The following is a 9,219-nucleotide window of genomic DNA, read 5'->3' as shown; positions in this document are numbered from 1 at the left end:
AAAGAGTATTGCTAATCTACAAGAGAGAGAACTGGCGCTGAAAAAAGGCCTTGGAAATATGAGGAAAATAAAATTTTCATCCTATAGTGATTGCAGCTTTGAGCCTTCAATATGCTCCCGAGAACATAGCTTAAAATTAAAATTGTTTATTTTGATGTCACCCAACTAAAATTCTCCCCGAATGAGCTTGACCAGGATAATGTTCAAAAAGTATTTAAAATCATTCTGCCTATAATTTTTGCAGCAAAAACTAAATGCTGTAATTTATTGCTTGGAAATACATGACTGAACAAAGTCCCAGGCAAACCCTTGCGCAAATCTAAAATAAAAATATTAAACGCTAGAAATAATTTTCCGAAGTCTAAACAATAACCTTTTGTTCCTCTAAGTTACGTAATCGTTGCCAATAATATCCAGTTTAAGCTGCACCTAGTGTTACAAAGGTTATCAAATAATGTTGTTTCAAGAGGTTGCATTTTTATTTGTTGGAAGTTTAAGAAAATGGATTGAACAGACATTTGTTTTTTATACGAAGCAATAGACATTGAACTTCGATCTTTGAACAAAGACATTGAACTTCGATCTTTGAACAAATGTCCACTTTTTTTATTCTGTAAAAATGCACCTTATTCTCTGCTAGACGTTATTTCGCTAGTTTTGTATGGAAAAGGTAAAAAAGAAAGGAATTTCGACAAAAAAAGGCCAATTACTTAAAAGGAAATTTCAGCTTTGATCCATAGCATTGTATATCAAAATATCAATTATCCAATTTTCTTGGAAATTTTTTACTATCCAAATGAGACGCTACACTGTCAATGGCGATAGTAATTTTAATCCCTAACTTCCCATGTTAAATCGCAGAGCATCTACATATTGTAAGTTTCACCCTTTTCTTTTGCTGCAACATCGAAGAATGGAACGCTCAAATTTTCATCTTGAACTTTTTTATTATTTAACTTTTCGAATTGACGTGTATTTTTAGTTCTTCAACATTTGATTGATGAATTCCATTCATAATTATTTTCATTGCCTGAAAAGACAATATATTACCAAAACCTCAGGTTTTTATTATAGGCAAGATATGTGTCCGCTAACAAATGACTTATAACTCAAGATTTCAATCATTTGATAAAGTAGTTTCTTATACAGTTGATATAGTAAGCAATCAGATTAAAATACATCAGTTTAAAAAAAAACAGTTTGTGGTAAAGAACTGTAAGGAAAAAGCGACATCGACTTGTTATGCTGATTTCAAATATATATGTTTTATTATGTTTAGTTTTACCCATTAAAGGCTACGAGGCTTGAAAAGGGGGGAAACACCCCCTTTAAAATTATAAAATCTTAATGAAAATCGTACCATCAGATTCAGTGTATCAGAAAACCTCACTGTAGAGGTTTGAAGCTCTTATCTCCAAAAACGTGAAATTTTATATTTTTGCTAGAAGAAAGATCTATTTGTTCCCCCTCCCCTTTTTGTCTTTTTGTTCCCAGGGGTGATCATATCCATCCAGCAGTCCTATAATATCGTGATAGGGCTCATCCGAACTCAAATTAAAACTTCTTTTGCCCTTTTTAAGTGACCAAAAAGATTCGAGGGTAACTAGGCCCCCTCCCTGCCCTTTTTCCTGAAACCGTCCGATAAATTATAAAATTTAATTTTTTATTTGTTTTGAATCGACAATTTCAACACAACCTAGATAAAATCTGTCTTGTTATTTGTTTATTTGTTAAACAAATAAGGCCCAAATTAGCAACGAATAATATTATCAGGTTTAACAAGCCAGTCTTCTTCAAGATGACAACCCATTGGTGATAAAATCCTGCTTTCTATACCCTCCCCTCCATTTTAAAGTACTTGAAAGACATTTAAGCACCCCTTATGATTCAGGAGTCGTTATTAAAGATTTGAGACAAAAATTCAAACTTTAGCGTCAAGAGCAAAGCATTGAGGAGGGAGTAACCCCCCTCGTACATGTAATGATTTCTGTTCGTTATAAGTTTTGACCTCGCTCTTTACTTTCAGTTGAAAAACTTTCAGTCTTATCGTTTTTCAATAATACCGGGAAACCTGTATCCCCTTCCATGAAAAAATACCCCTCCACTTTCCTCCACAAAAAGATCCTCTAAACAATTCAATCACAGTTAAAATTTACCCCGGACAATTACCCTTAACATCTCCAAGTGCAAAATTGAATCGGCAAAGAGAAAGGAAGACAAATAAAAAGAATTTCGTATTGGAATTCTAGAAAATTACCCAGTGTAAAATTTCCCCTGAAAAGTTCACTCCCCAGAAACTTCTCTCCCCGTGGAAAATACTGCCAGTGGAAATTCCCCTCCCCCAGTAGATAATTCATTCCCCATAAACAGAAAATTGTTTGCATTGTTCCCATCAACAAATGATATCCCATCAACAAATGATATCCGTAAACAACGAATCTGATGGTGATTACGCTGATTACACCAAAACTTAATGAATCCTATATATTTGAAATCAGCATAATAAGTCAATTCCTTTGAAATATTAAATAAATAAATTTAACTGAAAGTAAGGAGTAACATTAAAATTATCATTCTGAACAACTTTACTAATAAACAGAAATTATTTCAGATATGTAGGGTTGCTCCTTTCTCGATACCTTGATCTTTGCGCTAAAGTTTGACTGTTTGTCCCAATTTTTCAAGAACAGCTGTTGAGACACAGGGGCCGTTTAATTAGAATAGGAAACTTTTTAAAAGTGCTAACAGCTTTAACGTAAAAAGCAAGTTATTGAGGAGGGGGTAGCGCTTCTTATACGGAATAATTTTTGTTCGTTTTAGGTTTTAATATTGCTCCTTACTTTCAGTTTAAGAAAAAAAATTTATTAAGTTCCTTCCAGAACACGACATATCAGGTCAGATCCACAGCTGTAACTTGTATTAAACAAAAGGGACAACATATTAGCTATTTGCTAAAATAAAAAGTCTCGTGTCAATTACAGCATATGAGAAAATTTCTAAACACAATTCTCATTAGTAAGTTCAAAAATGTGGTGATTCTTGTTAATTTTTAGTAATGAAAGACTTTTGTTATTTTATATCTCACAATTTTTGCATGAAAAAAAATAGGGTTTAACGAATAAACCGGTTTCAAATTGCAGAGATTACCAGATAAACATATTTCCAAATATACAGATAAATGTGTTCCCAGTTGCACAATTTGTCGCATTAAACCTGTTCCCTACAATATCTCTACTATATTTTATGAAAGTTCTTCACAGTATTGGCTTTAGTGTTGGTTTTAGAAATATTCAGCTCTCAGTTTTAAATGCAATTATCTAAATTACAATCGATTGAAAATCCAAGACTTAAGACAAGGCAAGAGCCCAGGTTAATGAATTAAATCATCTAGGTAAGGGATTTATTATATGTAAGGATAACTAATGTAACAGGTAAGGATAACTATGTAACTTTGGACGATTCCATTGGACGATTTAGTAATTTCTTCACCGATCATTGCTGCAACTTATCGAATGCAACAACTGTTTTAACGTTGTATTAAATACAAAAAAACAAGTTTTTTCTAAAATGAAAGTAAGGAGCAACACTAAAACTTATAACGAACAGAAATTACTCCGTATATGTAAGGGGCTTTTCCTCGTCAACGCTCCGCTCTTTACGCTAAAGTTTGACTTTATCTTAATTCTACTTTTTAAAACAGTAAGAAACTTTAGCGTAAAGAGCGGGGTGTTGAGGAGACAAAGCCATTGTCAAATACGGAGTAATTTCTGTTCATTTTAAGTTTTAATGTTGCTCTTTACTTTCATTTAAAAAAGCTTGCTTTTTTTATAGAATATCTGGACGTTTTTGAATTAATGCATGTTTTGATCTTGGCTCTCCGCACATAAATAATTAAAACGAAATTTGCAAAGATTTGCAAACGGAATTTGATGATTTTGAGAAAAAAGGAGCGAGGGTTAGTTATTTTGAGGGAGTTAGTTGGCCCCAATCAATTTTAACTATTAAAAAGGATACTAGCCCTTCCAATTTTCAATTGAATTAGCTCATTTCGAAGTTCCTACGACAACTCCTTCGATACAAAGCGCCCTAGTCGAAGACCATAAAAAGAAAGATTGTGCCAGCATCATTCTTTACTTAGGTAACGCTATTGCGCTGCCTATGATAGAAATTAGCGAAGTCAATAGCTTGTAGCCCTTACCCTGGGGACTGTGAGAGGTCAAGTCATCCACAAAGACATAACTATTAGATCTTTTGACCACAATTAAATAACAAAAAAACAAGTTTTTTTTAACTGAAAGTAAGGAACGACATTAAAACTTAAAACGAACAGAAATTACTCCGTATATGTAAGGGGCTTTTCCTCCTCAACGCTCCACTCTTTACGGTAAAGTTTGACTCTTTCTCTTAAGTCTACTTTTTAAAACAGTAAAAAACTTTAGCGCAAAGAGCGGGGCGTTGAGTAAACACAGGTGTACACAGTAAACACCTTTGTTGTAAACACAGGTCAAAGTTTGTAACTTGCAGCCCCTCCCACGGGGACTACGGGGGAGTAAGTCGTTCCTAAAGACATAGTATCAGGTTTTCGACTATGGTGAATAAAATGGCGATCTCAGAATGTTGATCCGGTGACTTTTTGGAAAAAATGAGTGTGGGAGGGGGCCTAGGTGCCCTTCGATTTTGCGGCTGCTTAAAAAGGGCACTAGAACTTTGAATTTTCGTTAGAATGAGCCCTCTAGCAAAATTCTAGGACCACTTGATCGATATGATCACCCCTGGGAAAAAAAACAACAACAACAAAAACAAATAAACACGCATCCGTGATCTGTCTTCTGTCCAAAAATACAAAATTCCACATTTTTGTAGATAGCAGCTTAAAATTTCTACAGTAGGGTTCTTTGAATCTGATGGTGTAATTTTCGTTAAGATTCTATGACTTTTAGGGGGTGTCTCCTCCTATTTTCTAAAATAAGGCAAATTTTCTCAGGCTCGTAGCTTTTGATGGGAAGACTAAACTTGATGAAACTTATATATTTAAAATCAGCATTAAAATGTAATTCTTTGATGTAGCTATTGGTATCAAAGTTCCATTTTTTAGAGTTTCGATTACTATTGAGCCGGGTCGCTCCTTACTACAGTTCGTTACCACGAACTGTTTAATACAAGTTGCGGCTGTGGATCTGACCAGAAATTTTATGTTCTGGAAGGGACTTTAACCCTGTATTTATTAAATAAAAAAAAGTTTTTGCTAAGCTGAAAGTAAAGAGCAACATTACAACCCAAAAAGAAGAGAAATTATTCCGTATATGAAAGGGTACCCCCTCTCCAATACCTTGCCTTTTACTTTAAAGCTGTTAGCACTTTTAAAAAGCTTTCTATTCTGATTAAACGACCCCTGGGTCTCAACAGCTGTTCTTGAAAAATTGGGAATAACAGTCAAAATTTGGCGTAAAGAGCAAGATAGTAACGAGGGGGCAACCCTTCATACATAGAATAATTTCTGTTTAATAGTAAAGTTGTTCGGAATAATAATTTTAATGTTGCTACTTACTTTCAGTTAAAAAAATTGCTCTTTTTTACATTTAATATATCAAAAGAATTGGCATATTACGCTGATTCCAAATATGTAAGATTCTTTAAGTTTAGCGTAATCAACGTAATCACCATCTGATTCAGCGTAATCAGCGTATCAGTAGTCCTACAGAGAACTACTAGGTTTCAAGCTCTAATTTGCAAAAATGCAGACTTTTGTATTTTTGCCAGAAGAAACATGACAGATACGTGTTTATTTATTTTCAGGGGTGGTTGTATCAAACCAATGGTCCTAGAATATCGGGAGAAGGCTCATTAGAACGAAAATTGAAAGTTCTAGTGGCTTTCTTAAGTGACCTAAAAGATTTTAGTCAGCTAGCCCCCTCCCGTTCCCTCTTTTCCCCATAGCTGTTCGATCAAAATTTTTAGATAGCTATTTTGTTCAGTCTAATTGAAATGTCCAATAACAATGCCTTTGAAAATAAAATGGCCCCTCCCCCATCCCCTTGAGAAAGGTCTTTAAGTTATGAGATTTGCCCGTAGTTTACGGATAATGTTGTCGAGAATTACGCAAACATTTTTAGGTTTAGGGGGAGATGAATTATCTGCTGGGGAGAATTCCATAGGGAGAGAAGTTCCTGGGAGTGAATTTTTCAGGGGAAATTTTACACTAGGGGAATTTTCTAGAATTCCTATACAAAATTGTTTTAGATTTGTCTTCTTTTCTCTTTGCCAACTCCATTTTACACGTGTAGATGTTAAGGGTAATTGTCCGGGATAAATTTTCACTGGGATCAAGTTGTCTCGAAGACCTTTTTGTAGAGGAGGTGGGGCGTATTTTTCCGTAGTGGAGGAGACAGGTTTCTCGACATTATTTAAAAAACCATAAGAAATTAAATAAAAAATAAGTTTTTTCAACTGAAAGTAAGCGAGGGGAACTGCCTTCGTAATAGCTTGCTCTTTCAATTCAATTCAATCAATCAATTTATTAATTTAATTGAATTGATTGAATTGAAACGTTAAATTTCAAATTTTTCTCTCGATACTTTAAGAAGGAATCTTATATCATAAAGATCATTTAATTAGAACACTAAGAAGCTTATTTAAAAGTACTAACACACTTTAGCGTGAAGATCAATGTATTGAGGAGGGTCTACTCCCCCTCATATACATAATAATTTCTGTTCGTTTTAAGTTGTAATGTTGCTCCTTACTTTCACTTAAAAAATCTTGTTGTTTATTTAATTTTTAAAACAGTGAACATAGCATAAAACAAGCCTAAGTGAGTGCATTTGCGTGGGCGTTTGGTGTGTATATAAACTTTTTACTTCCCACTAAGGAGATTTGAGATCAGTTAACCGCTTTTGGTAGATACTATGGTGACTGAAATCCAGCCACCCCTCAAAGACGGATGAAAAAATATTTATTAAAAAAAATCATCTATTTCAAAGGTTTCTTACTTGAATTTTTAGTAAAGCTAGCTAAAAGTCCTTCACCAACCTGGACAGTTTCAAATACAGCTTGAATCAATCTTTTTTCCAGAGCATCGCATTCTTCCACTTCTTGGATAGATGTATTTGTTTCTTATTTGCATGAATGTTCTCTCAAGTTGAATTTGAATCCTTTTTATATAAGTATGAGGCTTCCTTATTTCAGTTGAACGATAATATTTCTAAATTAAAATTACAAAATTGGCTACTATTTCTGAATTAATCTGATAGTCAGTATAAAATAATTGCCTAAGAATCTGAATTCTGAAATTTCTAAGAAAAAAGCGGTCTTAAGAAAAATTTAAAAAAGTAAGCCGAAACCACACTCTGTAGCAAATATGAAGCTGAATAATCTATGAGTAACACATTCAGGGGTAAGTAATATTTAAAATATTACTTGCCTGTGCTCTCTGTTCTAAAAAGGATTCTAAGAATTTTAAAATATAAATTAAGGATACTTTCGCAAGAAATTTGCCTGGTTATGATTATAGAAACGGATAAAAATGGCTCTTCTTCTTCAGTTCAGTTTATTACCATCAAAATAAATGGACAACAATAACTTTCTACCCTACAAGGCTCCGTGGCCCGTTACATAGGGGTTAAAACAAAAATAAATACCAAATAAAGAGTCTCTTCTTACAAAAAAAAACGAGAAATCCAATTAAATAATTTTGTGTTTTTTTTTACTTACCACTTCGTCCTCGAAATTCAAATCCAAGTCCACACCATCTCCCACCATCACAACAATTAAAATTAAATAAATAAACGTGCTCAAGCCTAGCATCTAGGGATGTCGCCCTACCCTCATTATTCATCATATTATTAAAGATATAACAATATTAATTCAAAACAATTCAAAAATAATTTTTTCACAAATTTATTCCCCATTATATTTATCAACCAAAAATATTTTTAGTTGGGTTTTAAAGGCATCAAACGGATGAATGCTACGGACATTATCAGGGAGACTGTTCCATACTTTACTACATGCTATTCGGGGACTAAAATCTGATCTGACAGTCTTAGTTTGAGGTAATAGTAGATGATCTTTATTGCGTAGATTATGAGAGCTCCTTGAGTTATGAGAAGCAGTTCATCATGAAGATTCTTGAAAATCATTAAAAAGCAAGAGACGACATAGAGTGCATAAGTATTCAAAAGCACTTTTCGATGACTTTTATTAAATTCGTTAACTAACTGGCGAGCCTTTTGATGAATTACTTTAATCGGATGGAGCAGAGACTGGAAAGTAGACATCCATATCGAGTTGCAGTAAGTTAAATATGGCTGAATGAGTGAAAAATACAGGGTCCGAAGAATAGATCCAGGAAAAATGATGGTTTATGGCTGAAAGTTTAATTTTAAATTCTTTTTTTGAGATCCATCGAAATTTAAAAACAAACAAAAAGATAAAGGGACAAGTTTGGTCTCACTGATTTCAGTTCTTTAACTTTTTTGAAAATCTATTTTATCGAATTTAGCTCCTAGCAATAAATCTATGCACTATTTGTTGTCTTGTTTTGAGGGAATATATTTCTAGAATAAAACGTACATTTTTAGGTGTGGTGTCGTGGGCATTGGCAATGGATCTTGCAAGCTTCATAAGGACTTATCACTACCATATCCTGGTTGCTGCAAATACGAATGTTCTGTTCTGCTCTGATTGTTCACGTTCTGCCATCAATCTGCCATGAGGAAATAACTTGATTTTTATGCAAAAATTCGTATTGTACTTTGTTAGTTTTGAAACTGGATAAATTATACATAATTTTAATTATACATTAATAAATTATGCATATAAAAAAAGATGAAAAGAATCATAGGTTCCTGAGTTTATATTTGAGAACAGATTTTAGCGACTCGCTCAAAGAGTAATGCTAACATACAAGAGAGAGAACTGGCGCTAGTGTCGAAAAAAAAAACTTTGACGCTATATATGATATCGTTTGGCAACACTTTTGGTATTTTGGTAATTATTTTGAGCAGTTGTTAAATTAGCGTAGTAATAAGTGTCTGGTTTCAGTTCCTGCCAGAAAAACGATTACAAAGCTAAAAAAAAATATTCCAAGATACTCTTTGGACTAACTGGTCATATTTAGGGACTAATTTAGAAGCAATGATCGGGACTTCTATAAAATCATCGTTAAATCGCTGAAGTATCGGTGAAACTCGTAAAAACAGTAAGATCACAGTGTTTAAT

General features: G+C 33.6%; 1 long non-coding RNA gene across 1 annotated transcript; it reads left to right on the top strand.

Annotated features, from left to right (window-relative positions):
* The first annotated feature begins 2,411 nt into the window (after positions 1–2,411).
* Positions 2,412–8,801, top strand: LOC136038771 (uncharacterized). Its single transcript, XR_010620296.1, has 2 exons — positions 2,412–3,391; positions 8,580–8,801. It is a non-coding gene; the product is annotated as an uncharacterized LOC136038771 (long non-coding RNA).
* Positions 8,802–9,219: the final 418 nt, after the last annotated feature.

Source organism: Artemia franciscana, chromosome 18, assembly GCF_032884065.1.
Source record: "Artemia franciscana chromosome 18, ASM3288406v1, whole genome shotgun sequence".
NCBI classification, from domain to species: domain Eukaryota; kingdom Metazoa; phylum Arthropoda; class Branchiopoda; order Anostraca; family Artemiidae; genus Artemia; species Artemia franciscana.
Note: the sequence above shows the minus strand (reverse complement) of the source record. Positions and strands in the feature narration are given on the sequence as shown.